Source organism: Alligator mississippiensis, chromosome 9 (assembly GCF_030867095.1).
Source record: "Alligator mississippiensis isolate rAllMis1 chromosome 9, rAllMis1, whole genome shotgun sequence".
Taxonomy (NCBI): Eukaryota; Metazoa; Chordata; order Crocodylia; family Alligatoridae; genus Alligator; species Alligator mississippiensis.
Window position 1 is genome coordinate 61,844,849 of NC_081832.1, and position 27,293 is coordinate 61,872,141.

The following is a 27,293-nucleotide window of genomic DNA, read 5'->3' on the forward strand; positions in this document are numbered from 1 at the left end:
TGCTTTTTCAGTTTAATAGATATCATTTGGGAAGGAGATTTAAGGTGTCTTTTTATACACACGCGCATACACACATACTCACATGCACCTGCTCTTGTATTTCAGGCTCCAGCTTTGCTAGGTGAACTTTGGCCATCTGGAAGCAGAAAACTAACAAGTTAGCCAGCAGCTGTGGCACTAAGGGGATGTTGTTCCATTACCTACCCCAGGATTATCATGAGACAGGACCTTGCTAGGGACCTTGTGCTCCCCTGTATGGTTGCCCTGCCTCACTCGCAGGGGCTTGAAAACCAGTGTAAGAAATTAATTCAGTATGCCTATCTAACCTCCTCTTGAAGACCCCCAGGGTAGGGGAGAGCACCACCTCCCTTGGGAGCCCATTCCAGACCTTGGCCACTCTAACTGTGAAGTTCTTCCTAATGTCTAGTCTAAATCTGCTCTCTGCTAGCTTGTGGCCATTATTTCTTGTAACCCCCAGGGGCGCCTTGGTGAATAAAACCTCACCAATTCCCTTCTGTGCCCCCGTGATGAACTTATAGGCAGCCACAAGGTCGCCTCTTAACCTTCTCTTGCGGAGGCTGAAGAGGTCCAGGAGCCCCAGTCTCTCCTCATAGGGCTTGGCCTGCAAGCCCTTAACCATACGAGTGGCCCTTCTCTGGACCCTCTCCAGGTTATCCGCATCCCTCTTGAAGTGCGGTGCCCAGAATTGCATGCAGTACTCCAACTGCGGTCTGACCAGCGCCCGATAGAGAGGAAGTATCACCTCTTTGGATATATTCGTCATGCATCTGCTGATGCATGATAAAGTGCCATTGGCTTTTCTGATGGCTTTGTCACACTGCCAACTCATGTTCATCTTGGAGTCCACTAGGACTCCGAGATCCCTTTCCACTTCTGTGCCACCCAGCAGGTCATTCCCTAGGCTGTAGGCGTGCTGGACATTTTTCTTCCCTAGGTGCAGCACTTTGCATTTCTCCTTGTTGAACTGCATTCTGTTGTTTTCTGCCCATTTTTTCCAACCTGTCCAGGTCTGCTTGCAGCTGTTCCCTGCCCTCCGGCATGTCCACTTCTCCCCATAGCTTTGTATCATCCGCAAACTTGGACAGAGTACACTTCACTCCCTCGTCCAAGTCACTGATGAAGACATTAAAGAGTATCGGTCCAAGGACCAAGCCCTGCGGGACCCCACTACCCACACCCTTCCAGGTCAAAACTGACCCATCCACTATGACTCTCTGGGTGCGGCCCTCTAGCCAATTCGCCACCCACCGGACTGTGTAGTCATCCAAGTCACAGCCACAGTTCTTTAGAGTCTTTTTCTCAGGCGGTAGAGGTGGATGAACTTGGAACAGTGAGGAATCTTGCAGCATCCATCAACAATAGACCTCTTCATTATTCCTACAGAATGAACTGCTTTCCAAGGAGACACTGCCTCACAACTCAGAGCAACCAAACTAATGCTGCTCCAAAGTTCACCAATATGTCCAGCAGATGGCAGTAAAGGATATAATTATGCAGACTTAACATTATGCTTATTTGTGTTTTGGTAATACCTCTATTGTATTAGATATGTCCTAATAAGGAATCTGAGAACTCCTGTGATAGACACTTCAACGTTATAGTTCCACAGATCCTTCCACATCAAGTGATGCATAAGCACTTTACAATATTTATCCATTGGTTTTGCACTGCCCATTTGAAAGGATGTCACGTGGAAAGCAAACTAAAGAACCCTATCCAGCAAGCTGCTAATGAAGGGAGAGAATATTTAGTTTTGAATCTCTTGAAGGTAGGAAGTATATTTTTTCCTGTGATTATACTGGGTAACTTCCCACTTTGATGCAGTTGTCTCTAGGGTGGACTGCAGCAGTCAATTCATAGTGCACCACAATACTGCACAGCAATCTAGAACAGGGAGAGAGGAACGTTCAATGTGACTGAAAGCCCAACAGCTAAAGCATTCTCTTGGGTTTTCTGTTGGCTTCAAGATTCATTCCTGGGACTCAAGATTAGTTCACACCACAGAATAAGAAAGTGGGCTGTATTACCACGGCTGTAAATATGTCCTTGACTTGTACAATACTGTTGTTCATGCTACAGTAAAGACTCTCCAGTCTGACATAGTGATCAGGGTCTGCTAAGCATTTAGTTAAACTGAAGAAAGGATTTTGCCCACTGTTAAAGGAGTTGGACACAAATTTTTTTTCCTCTGTGACGGTTATAAGCTTTGGGAGGCAAAAACAAGATGCTGAAGGAAGTTTCCACTTGTTCATCTACAACTGAAAATGATGGCACACTTGCCAGGAGAAGAGTGCTATTTAGTCCGTAATCATACTACTGTTGCCAGTGATATTGTCAGATCTCATCAGCTAAGTAGGCATCTTGTTTTATTAGTACATGGGTCAGCTTTAAAGCCTGGCTGTAGAAAGTAGCAGAGTAGGATGGCTACTGCCAGCTATAAGGAAAGAGGGGAAGCAGACAGTCGTTCCAACATGAATTCAGGAGAACCCTTTGTTGAGGGGAAAGATAGCAAATGAGGAAGAGTAAAAATGTTGCCTGCTGACAATGCCTGTTGTTTGCTGACACTGCTCAGTACTTCATGGTCTGTTCACTGCTTCAAAGCACAGGATGCTATTTTATCTGATTTCCCTGAATAAGGTCTGGAAATCATCCTTTTGTCCATTCTTGTCCCATCTAAGTTATAGCACAGAAGCTGCAAGTTACAATCCAAGTTGTAACCAAGGAAACATAAAGATGTAGGGGCCTGTATAAGGGACCAGGAGCCAGGATGCCCTGAGGTGTAATCTAGCCAATCTTGCTTCTGAGGCTGATGTAGATCAAGTCACTTCTCCCTAGGATTCAGTGTTTCCAGCACTGAAAAGGGGATAATTGCACCAACCTAACTTGCAGAGGGATGGGAGAGAAAATTAAAACCTGCAATGTCCTGATGAGAGCAGTGGAGGCCAGTGGCTAGTGTTAGGGTCTTGTTCTCATAAGGGTCCTAACACTAACCTAGATTACAGTTCATTTCCTGTGTGTCTCACTGGCTTCCTGGAAGACCTTAAACAAGTCACTGTAATGCTCCATGGCTTGGTTTACTTCTCTGTGAAATAGTGTTGATGCTGCTGACCTCCTTGACCATCCTCTACTATGGATGTAAAGCTGTTGTTATTGCTGTTACTCATTGTAATTCCTGTGCTTTTTACTGTGCTGACTTAGCTCCTTAGAGAGCGGCCAGGCATATACTACTGCAACTGATGCACCCACTATTTCCTCCCCTTGTAATACAGAACATTGTCAACAGGTTAAGGACAAAATTATTGGGAAAAAAATTCCTGTGGGTTAAGCAGAAGCCAGGGTCCATTCTGGCTCGTTCCCATTCATTAATCATCTTCAGGAAGCTGCTGGCTTTTTAATTATATAAAACATCTTGACCTACTAGTTAAATCAGTGGCAGACAGCAGTGCCTTGTCTACGTAAGGCCTCCCACAGCCAATACTATCAGTTTGAATGTCAGGGGCAGGGTTGGGAGAGAAACTCTTGTAGACAAGGTCACTGATTCACTGCTCTCTCACTGTCTCTTCGTCACCCACTCCCATATCACAAATAAGATCTGGTTCTTAAAACCTTCCTGTTTTAATTGAAGCAACATTTAAAAACTAAATACACATGAGATATTAATGGGATAATGATCAGTACGGGCAGCATCTCTATGAATTGGCGGTGCTGTATCTTAAAGGTAGCAAGGTGTTGCTCTGATAGAACATTGCGTCTTTCTGACTGGGAGAGTGGAGGCTGTGGACAAGATCACTAAGTCCTGCCTATCTGTGCTGTAATTGTTACGTGCAGTATCCAAGGCAGCCTTTCCATAAGACAGGGGTGTCAAATGTATGGCCTACAGGTCAGATCTGGCCCATGGAGTCATGTCACCTGGTCTGCATGGCTTGGGGGGCAAGTGAAGGCCAGGCCCACCACTGAAATTTCAGCATTGATCTCTGTCAGGGAGGTGTGTAGGCAATGGGGGATGAACAACAGGTTTGTTAACCCCCACAGCTCCCTGATGCCACTCACCCCACTGCCACATCTGGATCCAGCCTGCACGTTTTGGATCTGGTCAGGTGAGTTTGATGCCCCTGACATAAGAGAATATTAGAACTGGTAACAGCCAGTGGCCAAAGTGCTTCTTGTTCTTTTGTATGACAGAAATGGTGTTCATATCTTTATCTTTGTGCGCTTTGGCATTGTCAATTTGGGAGCTCTTGGCTGTCAGCGATGTTACCAGGGTTAGGGTGGCCATCATAGAGGGTATCACGGCGGGGTCCTATAGGAGGTCCGTGATCTCCTTAGGCCCTCTCTCCGTGCCAATTCGGCCCAAGGGCACCCTCGATTCTCACCCGCTATGTCTTGCTGGTAAATATAATAGGGAGGCTGCCTTGCGTCTCCTTGGGCACGTAAACGCCTGGACCCCTCGTGGGTCTTATCCTGCACCCATGGGTGCCTTGGGGCACCCTAGCCTTATGGGCTACGCGTGGCTCCTACCACCCCTAATACTACGCCCCAAGCCTCGCTGATGGGAAAGACGCTGGTATGTCTCATATATATATATTGCCCATCTCTCAGGCCTCCTCTGCGTGCTCTTGCCCACTCTCTGGGCCTCCTCTGCTATGCTGCCCTCTCTTGGGCTCTCCGAGCCCACTCGGGGCCTCCTTGTAACATTGCCCCTCTCTGGGGCCTTCGCAGTAGCACCCCCGCCTGGGGCCTGCTACGCCCGCGCTGGGCTTCTTGGTAATGCCCCCTTCCTGGGGCTCTCCCTGCGCCCACACTCGGGCCTCTAAAATACCTCCCTGTCTGGGGCTCTCTGCGCCCACTCTGGGGACTTTCCGGCAACGCCCCCTGACTCTCAGGCCCACCGTGCTGCTCTCCCCTTCTCTCAGGGCACACCGCGCTCCTGTGGGGCCCTTTATGAGGCCTCCTCCAACCCCTATAGCCTCACCCAAACCACCGGTGTAATATCAAAACCTAAACACAAACTCGAGCCTCCTGGCTATAACTCAAACATAAAGCCTCCTGGCAGAACCATGGTGCTCAAACCTCTCCGAGCTGCTATCCTTCACCCAGCTAGAGTGGTTCCTGTGATTCTCGCCTCCTAGCTCCAGGAGCTCCTGCCCCTCCACCTGCTGGCAGGGAACTGCCAGCCTGGCCTCAGCCTGGTTATGTCCTGCCAGGGCTCTCTCTCCCTGGCAGTTTCTACTCCCTAGGAGCAGGCACTGAGGTGCCCTGAGACAGAGGGCATTCTGGTTTTCTGCTACTCTGTCCTTTGTCCTCCATTGATATGAAACCAGACACCTTTATGTCCTCTATTTTTCTTTTCAAGTTTCCTATCAATAGAGGACAGAGGACAACCGGACTGTCCTCTATGATGGCCACCCTACTAGGGATCACTACGTGGAAGTGGCTCTCGTCAATCCCTGCCAAAGTGCTCTTGCCTGAGCAGAAATTTACTGGTCTTGCAAACACCTGCTGCAGGTAGGGCTTAATAAAGCTACAAGTTAGCCACAGGTAAATAAAATAGCAGTTCTGTTACCTGTAACAGCTCATATGCAGCCTTGGAGATCAGAACCCATTTTGTGTTTGTGCAGTGTCCAGCACAATAGGCTCCTAGTTGGAGACTGGGATTCCTGGATGCTGTGGCAATACAAACAATAATAAAGTAATAAAAATCATAACCATGATAGGAATATTTATAAATAATTGAAAAAGACTGACTTGGTCAGGACTCCTGGGTTACCATATCTCTACTCAAAATGGATGTGTAAAGACTTTATTTCCCACCAGTGCAGTGTTTCCCTGCCTGGTTGTAGCAGGAGGCTGTGCGCTCCTGCTACTTTAGGAGAAGGCAGGCTGCCTGAAAAGCAGCTTGCAGGTGTGCCAGGGGGCAATTAGGAGTCACATAGCCTACAGGGACTGGGCTATCAGGATATAAGCCCAGAGCTGGAGCTGGGCAGGCAGGCTAGTCCTGAGAGCTGTGGAGAAAGGAGCTTTTGGGCAGTAGGGTTCCTGAGTAACATCTGAGCTGGGGTAAGTGACTCTGGTGGTTTGTGGAAGGGACTAAGGGGAGGTAAGGAGGTTCCCAGCTTGCCCAGGGAGAGAGGACCCAGAGAGAAAGCAAAGGACCCAAAGATAGAGTGGGTAGGGCTAGGGTGCCCATAGGCCTCACAGGCATAGGGGTGAGGTCAGGGTTTAGGAAGAGCTGAAGGCCAAGAAGGGCCATAGCTGAAGACTGGTAAGACTGGAGACCTCATGGGCCTTAACTAGAGTAGGAGTAGGCCCAGAGTCTAAGGAGAAAGAATGAAGCTGCAGCCAGAGACCAAGGGGGCCAGAGTGTCCATAGCCCAGAGAGGGGCTGGTGCAAGGATGGACAGAGCCAGAAGCCTGTAGCCCATAGGGGTGGCTATGATTTGATTAAGATGTGACATCTGTGAGGCATGGGTGTGGGTGTTGGGGAGGATGGAGCCCATGTAATTGGCCCTTAAATTGAAGAGTGGAGACTGTCACGGCGGAGTCCTCTAGGAGGGCCGTGATCTCCTTGAGGCCCTCTCACCACGCTACTTCGGCCCGAGGGCACCCTCCATGCTCGCCAGCCACGTCCTGCTGGAATATGTAATAGGGAGGCTGCCTTGTGTTTCCTCGGGCACATAAGCTCCTGGACCCCTCGTGGGTCACCCCGTACGATGGGTGCTACTCAAGCACCCCAGCCTTATGAGCTGTGCGTGGCTCCTACCAGCCCCTAATACCACGCCCCAAGCCTCGCAGATGTAATAGACGTTGTTAGGTCTGTACGCCCGCTTCCTGGGCCTCCTCTAAAGTGTAGCACACGCTGGGCTCTCACTCTCGCACCCAGCCTCTCACTGGGACTCTCCTGATGGTGCGGTGCCGCTCAGGGACTCCCTAGCGGGCCCCGGCCCTTCCGGCCAACCGCACGGGTACCCTCTCTGACCCCGGCTCACCGCGCTGCTACTCCCTGTCTTCTCAGGGCAACCGCAGCGCCCTGCCTCGGTCCGAGGGGTGTTGCTGCACTAGCCTGCGGCCGGGCTCGCTATACCCGTCTCGGGCTCCTCAGTATCGCCCCGCTCTAGGGCTCCTCAGTATGGCCCCTCCTTAGGGCTGCTCCATATCGCCCCTCTCTAGGGCTTCTCAAGAATACAATGTGGCGCTCCCCCTCTTTGGGGCTCGCCGTGCCCCCACGGGGCTTCTCAAGAATACAATGTGGCGCTCCCCCTCTTTGGGGCTCGCCGTGCCCACCCTGGGCTTCTCAATGAAATTGCCCCTCGCTCTGGGGCTGGGGTCTATGTACCCCGCACGCAATCCGGAGTCTCGGTCCCCCGTCTGCAACCTACGGGTTGCGCCCGCGACCCACTGGCCGCGCTCCTCGCCGTCAGTTGCTCACGCACTGGCGTGCGAGCTGCGCCTTCCCTGGCGCTATGCAAATAATGTGCCCTCTTGGTGCTAGGGCACCCCACACTCTCTGGGGTCCCTATAATTGAGGCCTCCTCCAACCCCCACAGCCTCACCCAAGCCTCCGGGTGTAATAACAAAGCCAAACAAACTCAAGCCTCCTGGCTGTAACGCAAACCTAAAGCCCCCTGGCTAAACCCTAGTGCCCATCCTCTCAGGGCTATCATGAGCTGTACTTGCAAGTCATGCTCCTTTCCACATCCTCACTCCCAGAGCTCCTGCCTCCCAGGCTGCTGGCAGAGAACTGCTAGCCTGGCTTCAGCCCTGGGCTTTACAAAGGCCAGGCCCTGCCCCCTTCTGGCCAGCTGGCTCCCCTTAGTTGCTCCAGCAACCCGCAGCTGCGCTCAATCGGCTCTGCCAGGGCTCTCTCCCTGGCAGTTTCTCCTCGCTAGGAGCAGGCACTAAGGTGCCCTGCGACAGAGACACCTGAGCTTGGGAGTGTGAGATCAGGCTTGGGAAGCCCTGGGGCAGCCTCCCCCTTTCTTAAAGATAAATACATCAAGGTGTGGCAGGTGAGGGGAAGGGAAGATTGCTCAAAAGACAGTGAAGTTGGCAAGGGCTGAGGGGGCTCCAGGGGCATCATGGAGAGGGATCCTGTTACACTGGTATATAGATGAAATGGGAACTTAATTCATTGTTTCAGTTGAAGATTTTTTGCTAATACTGCCTCCTGTCTCCTTCATCCTAAACAGGGCCTATTTTGCTGGACACTGGATAAATGTGTGATGAGAGACAGACCCTGCCTCGAAGAACTTACTGTCTAAAGAGGGAAAGGGTAGGAGGCATTGTAAAGGTAAGAGCTTTTAGGCCAGGGCCCTATCTATGAGAATACCCCATCACCCACGAAGTGAAGACACAGAGAATCATTGTTCTACTCTTGCACATGACAATATGCATGGAAATCCAACTGTGCCAGCATGCAGAAATATAGGACATCTTTACCCATGCTCTGGAGTGGAAGTGGGTTAAAGTGGCTCTGAGAGCAGCTCTAACTAAAGCACCTGCAGTGTCACATGTATTCAGCATCCCACTCTTCAAAATGGTGGCAGGGATGCTTTAACTAAAGCTCATTACATGAGATTTAATTAAAGCACCCCTACCACCACTGTGAAACACAGAGATACTGCATACAAGTGATGTAGAGACTGCTGGAGCATGCTAATTAATACACTTCAGTAAGCTTGACTAATTGAGTCTGCTCCAGCATATGCTAATTAGCACGCACCAGAGCAGACATCTGGCATGTCTATAGGTGCCCATAGACCCCCTCCCTTTCAGCCTTTACATACTGCTGTAGGTTTTTGGTGTGTGCGTAGGGTGGGGTTCTTCCCTGAATTAAAAGTTCTACAATAATTTGAACCTCCATTTCCTGGTACCTTGGGGACACCTGGATGGGCGGGCACTTTGACGCAAAACTGAAACTAAACTCTCCCAGGATTACATTTCACTCTCATGGTACTAAAGGTACTTGCAGAAAGGAGCCCAATGCAGCCTAGAAAAAAAAGGCAACAGAGGCAGTTAATAGGATGGGGCTCAAGTTGCCATGTGATGATAGATGAGACAAACCTGGGTTATTTAGGATGGAAACAGGAAGTGCTGGAAGGAGTGTGACGGTGCTATGCAAGCTGAGCAGGAGGATGAAAGCCGATCCATCCCACCCTTTCTATGCCATTCCCAAATACAAAAACTAAGGGATTGATGTGAAAGTTATAAATGACCAGCCAGTTTAGAGGCAATAAAAGGAAATGAGGTGTCCTGTAGCATGTAACCACCATGGGACTTCATGGCCTCTCTGGACTCTGGAGCCAATGTATGTGGGTGTTTTTGTTTTTGTTTTTTTTTAAAGTAATATTTCTTTCTATAGCTAATAATAACATTTGAAGCCATGATGGTGACAACCACAGCTCCTGAGGCTGGGCATCCACAGTCCAGGATCTCTCAAAACTTCTCCCTGCCCTGTACAACATTGCGCAGTGGGTTGGAATGGCGCACTATGTTGGGTACCCTCAATATTCCTGATGGAGGCAGAGTATTCCAGACTAAGCAGGTGATAAGATGCATTCTGGTAGCTTGGATTTCCTGATATGCCCTCCTCTCAGTCCTTCATCTCTCGAAACAACTGTAAACGCTTGCTTTGTTGTCCCAATTCCTTCCCCAGATTCACAGGAAGTCCTGAAGGACTGCTTCATGAGATGGACTGGTAACTCATTCTCATTCTGGAGGGTGGCTAGTCACACAAATCAACCCAGGCTGGATAGGGTAATGGGTCCTTTGTCTCTCTCTAAGCTTCACTCACATACAGAACCTCAGTAAACTATAGCTGAATCTTAGGCCTGGCTTGGATTAGTGCCACTTTTACTCTCACCCCTTCAACCACATGCAGTCACCTGCCCGTACTCATTTTAGAAATGGGCCTGGACCATCCACATCTGACCTTCCTCAATCCAGGAAATTAAGCTCCAGTTTGATTTGGCCTATTATGGAGTTAGGTACCACTTTAACATACAGGTCCGAATTGCTACTCCCCCACTGCTCACAGGGACTTGATTCTGGAATTTGCTTCAAGCCCAATCAAGCAGCTCACACAGCATAAGAATCCCCTAACCAAAATACTGAAGTAGGACCTTTTGTTTAGGCAAGAAGTAACCCCTCCTTGGCCCATCCTAGCCCCTGAAAGGCACAGGAGATGCTTTGAATGTCCAGAAATCCTAGGTTCAGAGATTAACACCCTGCTCATGAGCTATGCCTGTGTGGTGCAGCATGATCTGGACCATGGAGCAGCACTGGAAACCTTGCCTTGCCATACAATGTTCCTGCTCCCTGTCCTAGAAGCTAGAGCCCCTGTTGGATCCACTACCCCCATCCCTGGCCTTCCCTACCCCCAGGCAGAGTGCATTAGGCTCTACGGTGCACCCCCTGTACCATGGACAGGTACCAGCTCTCCAGTGTCTGTGACCCTTCAGAACAAGAAGAGTTTGGGGCTTTCATCCCAGCCTCATAGTGGAGGTGACAGTACCATAAGCCAGTTCCCAGAAACCTTGCCTCCTACTCCGCTGCGAAGCCTGAGACAGCCTGAAAAACTGGTTTTTGTGCTGCAGCCAGCACTGCTGTGCCGTTGCTATGTTTTGCCATGGGTAAGCAAGGCCCATTTCTCATTTCGGGCAGTGACGTGAGCTGTGTAAATCTGGAACTGGTTAACATGGGCCACAGCATTCCAGAGAGAGCTTCTCCTCTGAGTTCCTGTTTGGCTGAGCAGCATGCACACTAGCCAGCTTCTCGCATTCCTCTCCCAGCACCCAGCTAGCAGGGCTGCAAGAAAGCCAGCAGAAGAAAGCGCAGCAGTTGGTTCAAACTGCAGAGGGTTCCCGATGTCCTGGAGAACAGTTGGGTCAGATATGGGGGGTCCAAAGGGCCATGCTTGGATCCGATTCAGAACCTTCCCTCTGTCTCCAGGGAAGGAGAATGTTTTCTAAGAGACAAAGTGGAAGACTGAGGCTTCACCTATTTTCATTTCTTTGTAGGCAAATCAACTAAAACCTTGGTTGGGTCTTGGCATCCTCCTCTTCCAAGTGGGAACAGCAATCATGGCCTCTTTCACAGGAGGCCTGGAGGACCAACTGAGGAATATAGCATGTGCTGAGATCTGCAGATGGAAGGTGTACTGGACTGTGAAGGAGTGCAGCCTTTGGTCTTAAGAAGCCAGTAATAAATAAAAAGGGCTGGCCTACATTGTAACACAAATCTCATGAACCTCCTCTGTAGCAGAAGCATGCAATGCTCAAGAGTGTATGGTAAAAGCTTCAATCTTTTCCATCTTCTTCCTTGGGAGTGGAGGCTCCACAGAAATGGAAGGCATGACCTAGTGGAAGGAATCATTAATGTCAGGATCATTAGTAAATCTCTGCATATTGCCCTGCTCCTGGTGAACCAGCCCAGCACCAGCTTCCTGAGATATGGAGACTAAGGCATGGGGGCAGGAGGGTTTTTCAAGGGCTCACTTCACACTGCCGCTGTATTAAGAGCTTTGTTCTTTTTCCACCCCCTTTTGCCAGCTCCTTCTTTATAAGGAGAAATGTAGGGGCTGCTGCTGCTGACCAAAGTCTTGCTGGGATTGCACAAACGCTAAGCTCTGTTGTGTTTGTGGCTGGTTTTCGCCAACGTTACTAGGGTACCAGGAGTGACTAATTCTCTCTGAACTTTCAGTTTCAGCCTCAAGCACTATATTTCTAAAGAACCTGGGATCTGGGGTAGAACTTGCAGACAGCTGGGAGCCGCATCAATCTGCGGCATGCACACATAGATTGCTCTAATATTCTGCAGTGCTTTCTTGCACTTTTAGGATGTACTGCAGGGTTCAACCTGCCACTTGCTGAGGCCACTTTGGGACTCAAAAAGGAGATCTGGAAAGAGGCATTCACCTGCCTGCTCCTTTCATTGTGGCTTTAAAATAACAACAGGAATGCTGTAACAGAAAAATGATGAACATCCTCGTGCGGTCTGTTTTAAGAAGTATAATAGAGAGCTGATTGCTTCCAGAAGGAAGATGATAATCCTTTTATATAACAGCTTATATTTTCAAATCACTCCTTGGACACTAACTCTTTAATCCACAATCACTGAATAAGAAATGCAAGATGTACACCTGCCCAGTGGGATTGGTACACCTGCCTTCTGTGTCTGGGGAACATGGAATCTATCTGCATTTTAGGTCAATGAACCCATAACATCCACTTTTCTGCTTTCCTATGACCTGAAGGGTGCAGAAAAGTCTTGATGATACCAGCATGCCTCTTTGCTGTCCTATGCACTTGGAATACCCGGAGAGGCTGGGGCTCAAACACATTGGAAAAGTACAGCAAGTGCAAGAGGTCACCAGACTAATGCTTTTGGGAGGAGTTTGCTTCCCCATCTCATGTGAAAAGAAATGTACAGCTGGAAGTCTGCCATGGAAATGGGTTTCAATAATAGCCGGAGCTCCCTGAGGGACTCTCCTGGAGACCAACTCATGTGATGGATGGGGGGGCAAGGAGGGAGGAGAGGGGTGACGTGCCAGATCCTTGCTCAGTTATGAATGGAATGTCTCTAGCTCCCTTCAGGAACTCTGTGTTCCTTCCTGAGATATTAACGTCACCAGCTCCCTGCAAGGAGCACAGGCAGGAAAGCTCGCACTGCCCTTCTGGTTCCCACCCTCCTTTGCGCTAGATCCTGTTTTCTTGACCCCACATAAACAATTCCTCCTTTCAGAAGCAGGAGGTGAGGGAAATGAATGGAACAATGGCAACAGGTTGCCCAGTCTAGGCTGATTACCAGCTAAAGCGATTAGCTCCCAAGCCCAGCTGCTCTCGCAGTCCAAGCGGCAACAAGGACAAGCTGGTTCTCAGGAGAGGCAATTGCACTGGGGCATAAATACTGCAGGTCTTGTCAGTGAAGGGTCTTTTCCTTTTGCTTGGACATCTGGTGGTATGGGGAAACCACCAACACTAATGGGTTTGTATGATCAACCACTGAAGACCAATGTCTCTGTCACCTGCTACAGTGGCATAGCAAACCCCTTCTAGTGTAGGCAAGGCCCTAGGTCAGGGGTTGTCAACCAGGGGTATGTGTACCCCTGGGGTACTTGGAAAGGGGCTAGGGGGTACGCGTGGGCATGCAAGGATGGAGCGCCACCACCCTGTGCTGCCGCCTCCCAGAAGCAGGGCTTGGGAGGAGGGGGCTGAGGGTAGTGGCGCCCCTCTGTGGGCTGCACAGGCACTGCCCAGACGAAGGGGGCTGGAGCTTGCATGCAGCCATCGCCATCCACCACCCTGAGCTGCTGTGTGCAAGCCCTCTTCACCCCCCACCCCTGCACCTCGCCAGAGGTGTACCTAGAAAGGGTACACTCCTTAAAAAAGGTTGAAAACTCCTGCCCTAGGTAAATAGCTCCTGTCCCTTTATTTGACAGCTGAATCCAGCTTCTGCCAATTCATCCCAGTTACTCTGTAAATCACAGTGTTTCATTCTTCTCTATGAAGGCCATATTTTACCCATTAGGGGAGGAGCCCCGGTGCACAGTTCTGCACTGTTATCATTTCATTCATTATAGTGGAAGCCAGACCAGACAGGGCCCCACTTGTTCAGACACTGAACAAACAACAGGGGCTCCTGCCCCAAAGAACAAGTCCAGGTGCCACTATGCACTTGTAGCACCACTGGGCAGAAGGAATGGTGCTCTGCGCCCACAGCTGTGAGCCCACCAAAAACATCATAGATGACAAACTAAACAGACAATGGTTTCATAGAGGAATAATGTCTAGAGCGAAGACTACTGCTGGGTGCTTGGAATGAGTCACAGTAAGACCCTCATAAGCTGAGGGAGCTAGTTTTTTTAAGAGATCTACAAACAGAAGTAATCCAAAGAGCTGGAAGTCTGTCCACTACAGCTGTGTCTCTTGCCCCTGTAGGGACTCTTCCAGTGCAGCTGTCCTCTCCATTGCCCCCAGTGCAACCACCCATGTTGTGGGCACTGTCTCACTGAAGCCACACTCTTCTCTGGTCTCTCCATCGCTCCTGCTCCCTGCACTGGTAGTGCATCCTGTGGGCACTCCCTCATGCAGAAGCTTCTGCAGATTGGTTAGCAAACTTAGTGGGTAGGACAGCAATAGGCTTTTTATAGAGCACAAGGCTCTGGACATTACTGACAGGCCCCTGTGTCCTGGGTCCTGTTTGACTGCACAGCAAGAGGTAGCAGCGGCTCACACGGCTTGGGAAGAGGATAAACATACCACAGCGTCCACCAGGCAACAGGGCAAACAGTCGAGCATGTCTGTAAACAGAACCATGGCCCCATCATTCCTGACAAGTGACTGTACAGTTGGCAATGGCTGCGCTATGGAGGCAGAGCAGGCTGAGCCGTCCAGGTTGCTCTTCCTGCACACCCGTCCCTGGCTGGAAGGACCAAGCCAAGCATTTCACATGCAAACCATCCACCCCCTACAAGGAGTGTCTTTGGGGAGGGGGCCCAAAGTTGTGTGCACAGCTATCATCAGCCAGCATGGCTTCAAGGGGGGGCGGGGGGGGCGCAGAATGAGGACTGGAACTACAAGTTGGGGCTGCAGGCCAGCCTGCGATACATCACAGGAGATGTGTGACGGTGCAGGTCTGGAGGAGAGAGAATCTTGGACTACAGGGCACTGGCAACTTTGGGGGAGATGGGGCACAGAATGGGAATAACTGTCCATAGATAATGCAGTTATAAAATGGGCCTGGTTCTCCTCTCCCTCATTCCACGTGAAGTCGTTTACCTGGGCACAATGGTACAGCCAACTTAGGGTCCACTGCTGACCTTGTGGTGTCACAGCACAAGGGACAAGGCAGTAGGGAATCAGGATTAATAGAATCTAAGGACCAGAAAGCCTTTTAGGGGAGTGATATGATCATTCAGGAGGAGGGAAAACAAAGATGAGGTCAATTAAAAAAGCAGCCGTGGTGGACTTTATCCCTTCCATGGACACAGGTTGAAGTTGGCATGGAATTCAGAAACTCAGATGCAAAGAGACGGTCAGCTTGTTAAAACTGCAAGAGGGGATAAGAGGGGAAATGGCTCTTTGGGAGTCAGTCTGGCTGTCAGTTTTATGGATTCTCATCTGAGTGTGCACAAGCACCTCAGTGCCTATGAAAAGGTACTGTAAGAAAGAAACTCTAAGGGTATGTCTACCCTGCAGTATAATGTAGCAGTACCCAAATAGGTTTTAAATTAGTTAGCTGGGATACTAGCACCAGTTTTGGCACAGCAGCATAGAGTTCAACACAGGCTAATTTATCTTAATTGACTATGGATGCAGCATAGACATATCCAGGCAAGTACAAGCTCTCCAGGGAGATACTGACCCTCAATAACCATATAGTCTTTCACATTGCCAATGCAGGTGGATATGGGCTAGGGGGAACATGCAACAAGGAGCTAAAGTTCAGTGGGATTTAACAGTCCAAAAGAAATGTTCTGATCAGGAATTGCATCCTCAGCCACTGACCCATCTTCAGCTTCCTGCAAACATGCCCCAGGCTTTGATCCTGAGCAACAGCTTGATGTTACTGAGCTTCTGAGAAATAAGAATAACCTGTCAGCTGAGATCAATGGCCTCTTCCCTGCCATTCAGAAATCAATCATTTCCCTATTAAAGTTGAACATAAGCCTAGAAGCAAGGAATCCCCATGTTCTAATCCTTCTTTGACTTCCTCTTTGGACTTGGACAAGTCATAACCTCTCTGGAGTCAGTTTCCATGTATGTGAAATGGGGGCAGTACTTCCCTAGATCACTGGGACTGTAAGGAAAGATTGTCTATACATCGCTAAGTATAGGACACTCATATCTTCATTCCAGCTGTAGCCCTGCATTCCACTCTCTTGCTCCCCTAAAGGTCATTCATTTGAATGGCTTCACCAAGCTCTACTATCTCCGTTGCTGAGTCCCCTTCTCCAGCCATCACACCTGGTCTCATGCAACTGCAGCTATCAGCTGACCACCACAGCCCTTCTGTGACATCCAGTCCATCAGCACTGATGACTTTTTGTCTATCCTACGCCCTCTGCTCCTCTTCTCCCATTATTGTGATTGTTGATTTTCTCCATTCTTCACCTCCCTTCACCATTGGCTTTCACACCCTTCCCTTCCAACACAAGGTTCACCTGCTAACCTCCAGCCCAAGTTCATGTACAGGATCTCCTCCTTCTGCTCCTGTTCCTGTGCAGTGGAATGTCTGTGGCAGAAATCCTATGGTCGGGCTGGCTTCCTCCACTACAAATTCTGTATCTCCTTCAGTTCTGCCCTCTCCTAATCGTACAATTCTATTTCCCTATCTTAACTGAACCCCATTCCTGCAATCCAAATGTCTGACTCGCACCTCAAGCCCTTTCTACACCTTCCTGTCGCCACTTCTCCCTCTACACAGGATCTCACGGACTTTTTCCAAGAGGAAGCTGATAAAAATAAGGATGACCTTCCTCCATCCCTCAACTAGCCTTCCTCTGCCCTCCCTGCAACCTCCTCTCCTCTTGCTCTCATCACAAACAGAAGCTTCTCTTCTGTTCTCCCCGTCTAACCTTTCCACGTGCCCCAGTGACACTATCCCATCTCCTGAACCTCTGTAGCACCCACTCTCATTCCTTCCCTTACTCTTCTCCTAGACCTCTCACTCTCCTTCTCTTCACAACACAAACATGCTTTGGTCTCATCTTACAAACCCCAGCTTCAAGCCTACTTGCCCCATCCTTCTTCACATATCTTTGTCAGGAATCCTACAAAAATTTGATAGCTAATCACCTCCTTCGTGCCTGTTTCTCTCTACTCCCCCAATTTTTGAACCATCGGATGTCTCTAGCCTTATATATAGATTGCAAGTTGAACACAAATGATAATAATAAGTTATTGTTGTCATTAGATCATTAAGTCTGGAAACAAGCCACTACAGAATTTTCCCACCCCTTGCAGTTACTTCCCTAATGCGTTCCAGCACAGCACTATTTTCAGGAAAACTTTATGGATTGGATTTTCAAAAGCATGATTGATTGCTTTTGATTATTGATCTAGTAGTTGCCACTGAAGGAAATGGCAAAACTCTCATTGACTTCAATGGGAACAAATATTCAAGTCAGTAGTGAGTTGTTTAAAAAATTCCACCTTGAAAATTTATTGCATATTCCATTAGACAAGAACTGGTGGATTTGTGCTCTGCCCGTACAGCATACTCTGCTTTTCACCAAGGGTAACAATATTTCACCCTTCTATTGCTCTTTACAGAAGTGTCTCAAAGTAATCTTATGCTCATGAACTAATTAACCCCTAGAACATGAGCATAGTGGCAGTATTATTTTAATTCTATAGAGAAGTAAGCTGAGGCATGGAGAGGGAAATGATTTACAAAAGTAAAACACAATTATTAGAAAAATCCAGAGGTCTTAGCTCCCAGTCATCTACTCTCCATTAGATCATGCTTCTTTCTACAGCTACTTCCTACTTTCTACAAAAAAATTATATACTCTCTCTCCCACCTTCTATAATTTACCCTGGATGCCTTTCTAAAAAGCCTGCTCTCATTCAGTCAGAAGCATGGTTTGTATTATGCAAAATGTCAGACTGGATAATCAAAATAGTGTCTTCTGGCATTAAAAATCTGTGCGTCTTTACAGCTGCTGCCATTAGCAACAAGGAAAAGTCAGCTAGCTCGAGACCGGCAAACTGAGTTTGATAGTCTCCTACAAACAGAGCAAATTCCCTTTCTAATTCTATTATTCACTCCTTTCTTGTGTGGTTTGGTGTTAGTTGGAAGGGAAGTGTTGCAGTTAGTTGTTAGCTGGAAGGGAGGCAGTTCTCTATAAGCAGGCAGTATTAAATCAGGCCTGATCAGAAATTACTAAGTGGAAAATTTTCTTCCAGTCTCAGAAGACCACACTTCTCCAAAACAGCATCTCACAGGAAAACCTGTCACCTGTCTTGTTTTAGGACAGAATTTTTGGACACAACAAGTATTTCAACTTAGAGAAAAACCTTCCTAGGTTAGGCATGGGGGACCTTTCCTACTTGGACCAGTCTCAGTCTTAGGGTCTTATGGGTGTGTGCTTCAGGCACCGAATTAGTGAGCAATATTATAAGTGTTGAGTGGCTCCTATAGTAGATTTGAAGAATATTATCCTGAAAATATTATTTAAGTACTTAGAAACAAGAATGGTGGATTCTTGGACACTTTCAAGAAACAACATACTGTATTCAGATTATTTAATTTAAAAACTCTGGCAGCCTGTTAATCAGTGCTGAGAAAAAGCTAAAAACTTCAGAGAGACACTCCCAAATGCAGGCATGTTGGTTGCATTGGCAAAACCCACAGCTGCCTGGAAAAAATGGGGGGTCTCACTGCTGTACAAGTCACACGTGTAACTTATACTTGCAGTATAGGTTGCTACATTTACCAGTTAGGCCCTCAGTGGACAGTTGCCTGGAAATCTGGCCTGTCGCCTTTGGGAGCAGAAGCAGAACAGAAAACTACCTTATTTTGTGAATGTTCTGTACCTACTGCACTGGAGCCCTCATCTCACCTGGGGCCTCTCAACACTACCTGAATTGCAAACAATAAATACATAGCCACCATTTATTCATAATTTTAGGTATCTCCCCAACGCCATGGTAAGGAACAACATTTTGCTGCTTTTGAGAGCCGGTTGGTTTGGAGGAGAGGTGGGTGCAGAAAGGGGGATGCCAGCTGGCAACATGGCAGCTCTGAATTTATCTTCCTTGTTCATCATGGTTTTGCCCTTGTTAAATGTTTGCCCTCATGTTCTGTTTCAAACAAATGCACCTCCGTCCAGTGCCCTCAGAAAGCATCAGTCTGTAAAATGAAACCTGGGCTTATTAATTCCTGGTAAGTGAGAGTATAGTTGGCAATGACAATTTAATGACAGCAGAGAACACCAACCTTCCCATGTTACTAATCTGTTAACTCTTCTTTCCTCTTTCTGTGCCTCTTCTCTGCCCTTATCCGGGTGGATTTTCTCTGTAGCTGATGTGAAACCAAAAACCAGGCGTTTCACATGAAAAATATCCACATCCTCCAGGAAGATTATTTTGGGCCAGGAATTGAATGAACTAAACTTGGGATCTAGCCCAGGCCTATTAAAAATAGTTCAGCATGTAGCCCTGGGTGCCATGTGCCATTCTGCCATCTGTGCGGACAGACATATGGACTTACCAATGAGCAAGCTTGCCACAAAGTTAATGCCATAAATGACCAAAGTGCTTCCAGTTGCACCAATTGGCAGCTGGCACATGGAGGAGAGGTGGGGACCACTGAGCTGTGTCATGATTACATCCCAGCTAATGTCCTATTTCTCTTCTCCTTTCTCTTCCATAGTCCTCTCCCCCTCCCTCCTCCAACCAGCTCATATTGCATTTCACATTCCAAGAGCTTATGGAATGCATTAGCACCAGATAAAAGTACAACACGCCCTAATGTAGGCCCCTTACGTCAACCATCCCTGGAGTTTGGAGGGGAAGCTGTAAACAGAGGAATGAAAGGAGGTTATGAAAGACCATCTTTTTTTGGCTTCCATGTACAAGTCTCAAAAAACTAAGAAGAAGAAAGAGGAAGTGCTGAAAGTTGGGATTAACTGTGCAGAGGTGTCCACTGACTCTCAGAGAGAGGAATCTATCCAAAGAGAGAGAAAACAGCAGGAGACCAAGGCTGAAAGCAGGTTTTATTCTTGGAGACTGCTTCCCCCCTCACCCCAGGCCACTCCTGATCCATAGGAAGGGGTGGAAACTAGTGTTTGATGTGCTATACAATATGCTACACAGCTGGGTTTTTCAGACGCTCCTGGGGGCAATAAAAATGTCTGAGAACTATGTTTATGTAATTAGGATTTTGAGCAGATTACAGCAGGAAACAGCTTCAGGTTGACCATGCTGTAGCTTTTTACCAGGCACAACTATGCTGGCCTGTCTATACATAGTGGGATTTCTAATGAGCCTCTTGGGAAGACCCCAGCACTTCTCCTGGCCTGTGCTGCTGCTGAAGCCCATGGATACTCTTATACGTGTCGCCTCCTCTTGCTGTACAAAACACTTTGAGATATCTTCTCAAACAAAGACTCAGGAGATAGAGAACTGGCTAAGTCCATTATAAGGACACAGTTGAGTAATGCCATTTACATTGAAAAAAAACTTGACTGGGACCTGCTAACATTGAAACTCTGAGATAGATAGGAACTCTGTGTATGTGGACATAGATTATGTCTGCACTCAACCATATTACAACACAGCAGCACTTCTGATTTTCAATTTGAACCAATTCAACAACAACAAAACAACCTGGCTTTAAAAAATGGAGTTTATCAATAACTATCAGGAAAAAACCCAGAAATTGTTATTCAGTTTGTATTGACTTCACCCTCTTATGACTATAATTTGTTTATATTGGCTTGTATCTAACATTAATTCATGCTAGGTACTTTAAATTCTTTCCAAGTGGATTTCTATTCCATGTGCTATAGACAAGGAGAATTATACGTGTGTGGGTTTTTAAACCAGACTCTATTACAAACTGTGGACATAATTTGTTAAAGAGCTCCACAGTGCAAAGCCCCAGACAACTACGTCCATGATTATCAGGATTTTGCTGTGGAAGAAGACAAAGGAAAGCAGAAAGTACTAATGTGCAAGTACTACAGAGCTACAATACATACTATCAGGACAAAAAACATTTACTAGATGTTTGCAGATGCTCACCAAACCCATATAAAACCCAGCATCAAACCAGGCACATCTAGTGTTGCAACCCAGTTGTCAAGTACTGACTCTGTGACAAGGCTTAAAAGCAAACTGAGGAAGAAATGTATTTTAGCAAGTACCCAGAAAAAAATCTTCTTGCTACAACTTATGAAAAGCAGAAGTCCTGAAAAAGCCTGATTTATACACATTTACAGAGGACTTGAAGATTTGCCAAAAAATGAACAAACATCTTGTTACATAACAGCTAAACTAGTGATTCTCAACCAGGGTGCCATGGCAGCCTGGGGTGCCTTGAGAGTTTTTCAAGGGCAGTGCCACACTGTGATTTGTTAGGTTTACAAACATAATTCACAAGATAAACCCTGAGTTTTCACATAGGACTCTACAGTGTTAAAAACATTCTGACCTGTTGTGGCCTTTCTGAGTTTTTTGCAACAGAAATTTTTTTCTATTATTTTTCTGTAGTCAAAAAAAGAGTGAAAACTAAGAGCTGGCATTTTCTGAGGGGCACCTTGAATTTACGGAGGACTACCTCAAGTCTATTAAGGGGTGCCTTGAGTCTAAAAAGTTTGAAAGCCACTGAACTAAACATTACAGTACAGATGGGACCTAATTATGGTTCTAGAACAAGGTCAAAATCCTGGACAGTCCAAAGCTTTAGGATTACAGGGAAGATTGAGCCCTTTCTATACTATAACATTTAACTAAGTTCTTACCAGGTTAGAAAAAAATGATACCATATTTTTTTGTGTGGTTATAGAACCTATGTTTTTAGATGTCAGATGCCAGGGACCACATCAACATGTAATCATCCTGTGGGAAAAGAATCTTTCTGTATGGCCTTTCCAATGGCCTCTGCATTGTCCAGGTCATATGATATTGGAAAGGAGTTGGCTAGTGGGGCTAGCCACTCACACGGTGCAGACAGGTCCAGATCAGCATGGCAAACAGGGGATTAGATTAAAACTAGGGCTTTAGGAGAGGTAGCAGAGAGGAAGAGCATCAAGTAAGTGATGACCCAGCCTATCTGCCTCTGGCTGGCATCTCCTGGTGTTTGTTGGTTGAGGAAGGTCCGTGATTTAGGAATGAGAAGAGTATGAGGCCATGTAGGAGTGCACTCCACCCTTAATGATCTCTTAAGATCCCCTATCAGAGCCTTCAAGAGTCCTTCTGAACTCCCAGATTATCCTCTCCATTTCCCTAGTGGATTACTAAAATCCCTTCTACACTCATACTCTCTATGGCTATACTGGTTCCTTGACGATCTCTTTATTTTACCCTGGGATACATCCCACACCCTTGAGACTCTGGATTCCCACAGAACTGTCTATACAGGATAAATGAGTTGGTCTAATAAAAGATATTGGATTTACCCAAAGAACCTTGATTGCCATTAGCAGGAGCTGGAACTTACCTGTGGGCTGCAACACATGTCTCATCTCACCCACTCATCCAAATGTGAGCAGCGTCAAGAGAGGGAAAGCCCAGTACTACTCAGTTCTCTGTCTAGCAGGAAATGCATGCAAATCTAAAAGCTTGAGACAGCCATTCAGGAAACTCCCCATTTCATAGGGAGCTAATTCAGCAAGCTTCACAGGGATCTCAGACTAACCTCAGTCCCTCGCACATGCAACAGACAGAGTTTGGGAAAGTGTGTAAGCCTGGCCTAGAGATCACCCAAAATGGGGCACAGACACAGAAGGAGCAAGAGTCTCACTAACCTCCTGTGAATATCTTCATCTCTATCCTGTCATGTCACACTTGCCAACTGGGCAGCTCTTGGAATGGATCCTGACCCACAGAACAGGTTCATCCTTGGAGGCAACAAGGCAGGCTTCTTTTTTTCCTTAAGATGAAAGAAAGCAAAGGCTCCTTCATTGCTTTGTTTTCAGTAAATAGTTTTATGAGGAAGGCACCTTCACAGTGCAAGCACTAAAGCTGTTAGTTCAGGGCCTGCCTATTGGCCTTGGCTCCAAAACTACCCATTATACAAAGGTCTGTATTCCTGTGCTTCTAAGATGGACTTTACCCCACAGAGAAAACCATCTTTAACCCAGGGGTTAGTAACATTTTTGGGCAGAGTGCCAAAAACACCCACAACCTGGACTTTGAAGATGTTGGCATACCAGGAGCAGATGGCGGGGGAGCCACAAGGGGCCTGATCCTTATTATGGCAGCACAGCCCTGGACCCTTTCCTGCCACCCACCCCGAGGCATGCATTCCAAGCAAAATCTTTTGTATACTATGCTTTGATACCTGTGCTGGGGGTTGCCTACCCCTCCTTTAACCTCTGTTGTTCCGCATACTCTGGGACTCCAGACAAACTCTTGCTGTTGTTTCTTGACACGTAAATGAGTATTGTCCCAAACCTCACCCTTTCTTCCACTATGTCCTTAATTTTATAAAACAAAGGTCTGGAATGGAGTTGCACTCCATATTGAGCCTTAGGTGGTATAACCTAGCATCTACTGAACTCCTAGCAGGAGTGCCAATTGGTAACAGCTGAGGTTTTGGCTTATGTTCCTCTGGCCTGAGGTCCCCCATGAACTGCCAGGTCTTTAGGACTTTTTCCCTTAGGACTGAATGTCCTTGATCCCGTTCTTGTGTCTCAGTCTTTCAGCCTTTCATGCTCCAAATTTTAATTAACAAGAACCACCTGGTCCAGCTACCAGGCTGACTTTGCAAACAGCTCTGCATCTCTACAGTGTCCTGAAGCCCAACTTCAGTCACTGATTCATCAACACTGCAATAACTGTTTTGTCAGAAGTGTAACTAGGTGTGGGCAAGGAGGACACCAAGATAGAGGGGAGGAGGCCCAAGAATGGTGGCTGTCCTTATTGCTTGCCCAGCTGCCACCATTGCCATCCAGGGTGCATAAGCTTGTTATACCTCTATGTCATGTTGAGGGGGTCTGGTTACCCCACAGTCAAGTGAAAAAACAGTTTGATCATGCAGGTTAGATGGGACTAAACTGTATTTTAACCATATCCCTAACCTAGAGGGTTAGCTATAGCTTACTATATAGCTTGCTATTGCTATAGCTGTATAGATTTTAGTGGTCTGAAAACACAAAAAAATTGATTTAGTCCCAACTACACCATAACATCAAGCCATGTTTTAACCATGTTGAGGACAGCTCTCTTGTAATCAACTGATCCATCATGAGAGTTGTCACAAGCTCAATGGAATGGTAAGGAAATGTGTTTTAAACTAAGTGTATATGTGGCCACAGCCACATGAGCTTTTAACATGCTAGAACACAGCCCAGCAGATTACATCATTCTCATAGGACTACGTACAAAGAACCAGCCAAACTGGCTTTGCTTGGACTTTTTTAAACTCAATATAAAATGATTCGCAAACTCAGGCACCTACAGAAAAGACCTGCCCCACTCCTGAAGACAAACAGAGGATAGGACAGATGGTAACTGAAAGAACTAGATTTGCCTGATGTGTGATCATTATGTAATTTCCCTCTCCAGCAATTACCTGATGGCATAACAACTTGATGGCCTCTGCTGGGCTTGTCCCAAGGACAGCTTATGTAGGATAGTCCCTGAACTAATTCACTCAGCAACTTTCAAAAGTGCTGATTGCAAAAGGAAGGCAGGAGCTTTGTGACAGAGGAATTACCCCACATGCATCTAATCCAGGGCTCTTCAAGTATTTATCACATGACAGTTAGGTACGCTGCGTATGTTGTTTGTGCACTGTGTTATACGTTTTTGTGAGTATATGTCGATTTTTTGCAATGTGTGCAACTGAGCGTAGGTATTACATGCTAGGGACATATGTTGGTTGTGAAATTGTGTGCTTTCTGTCATGCTGTTGGTGGTGTGCTGTGTTCTTGTTGTTATATATAGCCTCTGCTTACATATACATTTGAGCACCATCCTTCCATTATTACATTCCAGGTCCTGCATACGTTTCCCTATATCTTAGTAAGGCCCCCCCCGAAGTACAGACAATAGCCATTGTTTGGTTTTGGGGTAGGTGAGTGTGCTCCCCTGCTTGGCAACCAACAAAGCCTGGAGCCAGCTCCTGCAAAAACTAAACATGCCTTTTATCACTGACAAATTAGTTTGTCAGCAACAGGAAGTGATGTTACTGCCTTCCTCACAAAAGGGAAACTCCTAGTGGTTTCCATGGGGACATAGGCAACTGTGTAATTACAACTTTATATAATCTTAAAGGCACACGCTTCAGTTTTATGCCTTTCTCACTATGGAGGTAAAGGCCCTAAACCACTTCAGCGTGTAGCCACACGCTGTCAAGGTCAGTGGAAGGTGGCTGTCAAAGCTACAGAAAGAGTGTGTTGGGCATCCTGAGCAAATGCCAATGCAAACCCTAAAGAACATATACCAGAGAGCAGAAGGGAAAAGACAAGCCTGAGCATTTAGAGTAAACACATATTTAAATCACCTAGGCTTCCTCCCCAGAAGACAAAATGTAGTTAGCCATGTTAACCCCCTGAAAATAACATTACGAATTATACAGATAAGATTGTCTTTCTCTGCCCTGTGTGTTTGCCCCAAGCCTCGATATCCTCTGTCTAACCACCTCTTCAGCTCAGCTTCCATCCATGCCTGCTCTTCAAACCGCTTCCCCTCATCTTTGCATGTGCCCTAGAGGTTTCCACCATTCCTTGTCTTTCTCTTTAACAAAGCTTCTCTCAAGTAAACCCCACTACATCCTCCTCCCTCTCCCCCCAAATTGTGGTGCTAAAATAACAGCTGCTAGCACTTTCCATTCTGTCTGCAAGTCATCCCTCTCTTTTCCTGTTCTTTTTGGACTCTAGACTCATGGTAGGCCTGTATACTTCTGTGTACCCAGGACCATAACTATTGGGGAAGGAGTGGGGCGAGATGCAGAAGTAGCAGTCCCCTATGCTGCTGGCCTGGCTGCCACCCTATTCACTGCCACTGCTCAGCATGCACAGCCACACAGCTATGCTCTTGCTGTAGCTGTAGACCATGTAGCACACTGGGATCCCAGCTTTGTTTGGGCCAGGGGTGCCGAGGAAGATTATAAACACAGAGTTATGTTTGTACCCGGCAGAGGGAGTTTGAATTAGCTGAAATTGGCTTGTTTTTAGGAAAGTGATTTTTGTTAAAGCAGCTCTCTATTTGTGCCCCTCTGTCAAGTGCCTGTTTAGGTTTATAAAAATGGGTTGCCGCTCAGGTACTGAGTTTCATTGTTTTAAGTAACACATAAACAAGCCTCCCCAGGTGACAGGAAGTGAAATTCTGTTTGAATTGTGATCAACAGGCAGGGTTTTTTATTATTATTATCGTTAGTTCCATGACTGAGGCTGCCAAGGTTGTTGTATGGAAAAATACAAGCTTTGCTCTGCAGGTATAAAGAGACTCATGTATTCAGAAATAGCCTTACTCATATTATAGGAAACACACCGCTGGGCATAAATCCATGGAACAACAATACCTGCCAAGAGAATGTCCGTGCAAAAAGAAAAGGGGGCTGGGAGTCCTCTAGGATTTGCAGAGTGGGGGAAGATTATTTGATATCAGTCGAGTCTCACCTATGCAACGAATTTTAGGAGAAGAAGGGGCTCTTCAGTTCTTGGTGAGCAGGGATTTTAACTTCCCTTTTGCTATTCTATTTGTGTCCCTTGGGATCAGGTTGTGGCTTGCTGACTGCCTATGTAGGATACTGATGACAGAGCTGATTCACCTGAGTTTCAGGCACAGCAGTGCATCACGTGAACGTTCAAGGACACCTTCTCTCAGGGGAGCAGCCCTAGATTTTTAACACGGCCATTAACACTTCAGGTGTCTCACAGGACTCTACACAGCAATACCCTGCATAGGGTCTGGCTTGGCAATGGTTGTGGGGGTAAACAGCAGCTTGTACTTCACAAAAGCACATATATAAACACTGGGCTCTAGAGCCATCTTCATAAATAAGTTACTTCATTTCAGGTGGACGTTCAGGGTGAAACCCTACCCTCCTGTGCCTCTAGGACCACACAGTTATCCAAGAGTAGGATTTGATACACTGAATTTTAACACAGAGCCTGCCTTGCCTAAGCCCTTCCGGGTGGGTAAGTCACATTTGTAGCTGTGGCATTCTCTAGAACACAAGACTAGCATTGTAAGCAATATTAATAAACCCCACATATGTAGGGATGGAGGTGAGGTCATGGTTGTACCCACCCTCTGCCAACAGCTTCAGCTGGCACATGGATAGTAAAACAATTATTGTCCCCAGCACATTTCCAACACCACCCAGTAGGTGCTAGCTGACTTCATACCACTTCATTGTCTATTATAGTCACATTTTACCTTGGGGAGGAGGCAGACATTTTGATTAGCTCCTCCTTTTCTGTGTTACACCATACATAAAAGTAGAATACACTGTGGTCTTAGTTACCTCACTGTAAATTTTGAATATTCATGCAAAGCTTAGCTTTGAAATAAAGTATAGTGAGGTCCTTACCTTTTCTCAACCCCATTTTTCCACTGGGTTGATGGAGATGAGTCAAAGTCGATATTTTTTTCAAA

General features: G+C 47.0%; 1 long non-coding RNA gene across 1 annotated transcript; it reads right to left on the reverse strand.

The window, feature by feature from the left end:
• LOC106738902 (uncharacterized) lies at positions 1-27,293 on the reverse strand. The gene is made up of 3 exons (XR_001372091.3): positions 27,229-27,293; positions 22,493-22,617; positions 1-11,374 (listed from the first exon to the last, which is right to left on the reverse strand). It is a non-coding gene; the product is annotated as an uncharacterized LOC106738902 (long non-coding RNA).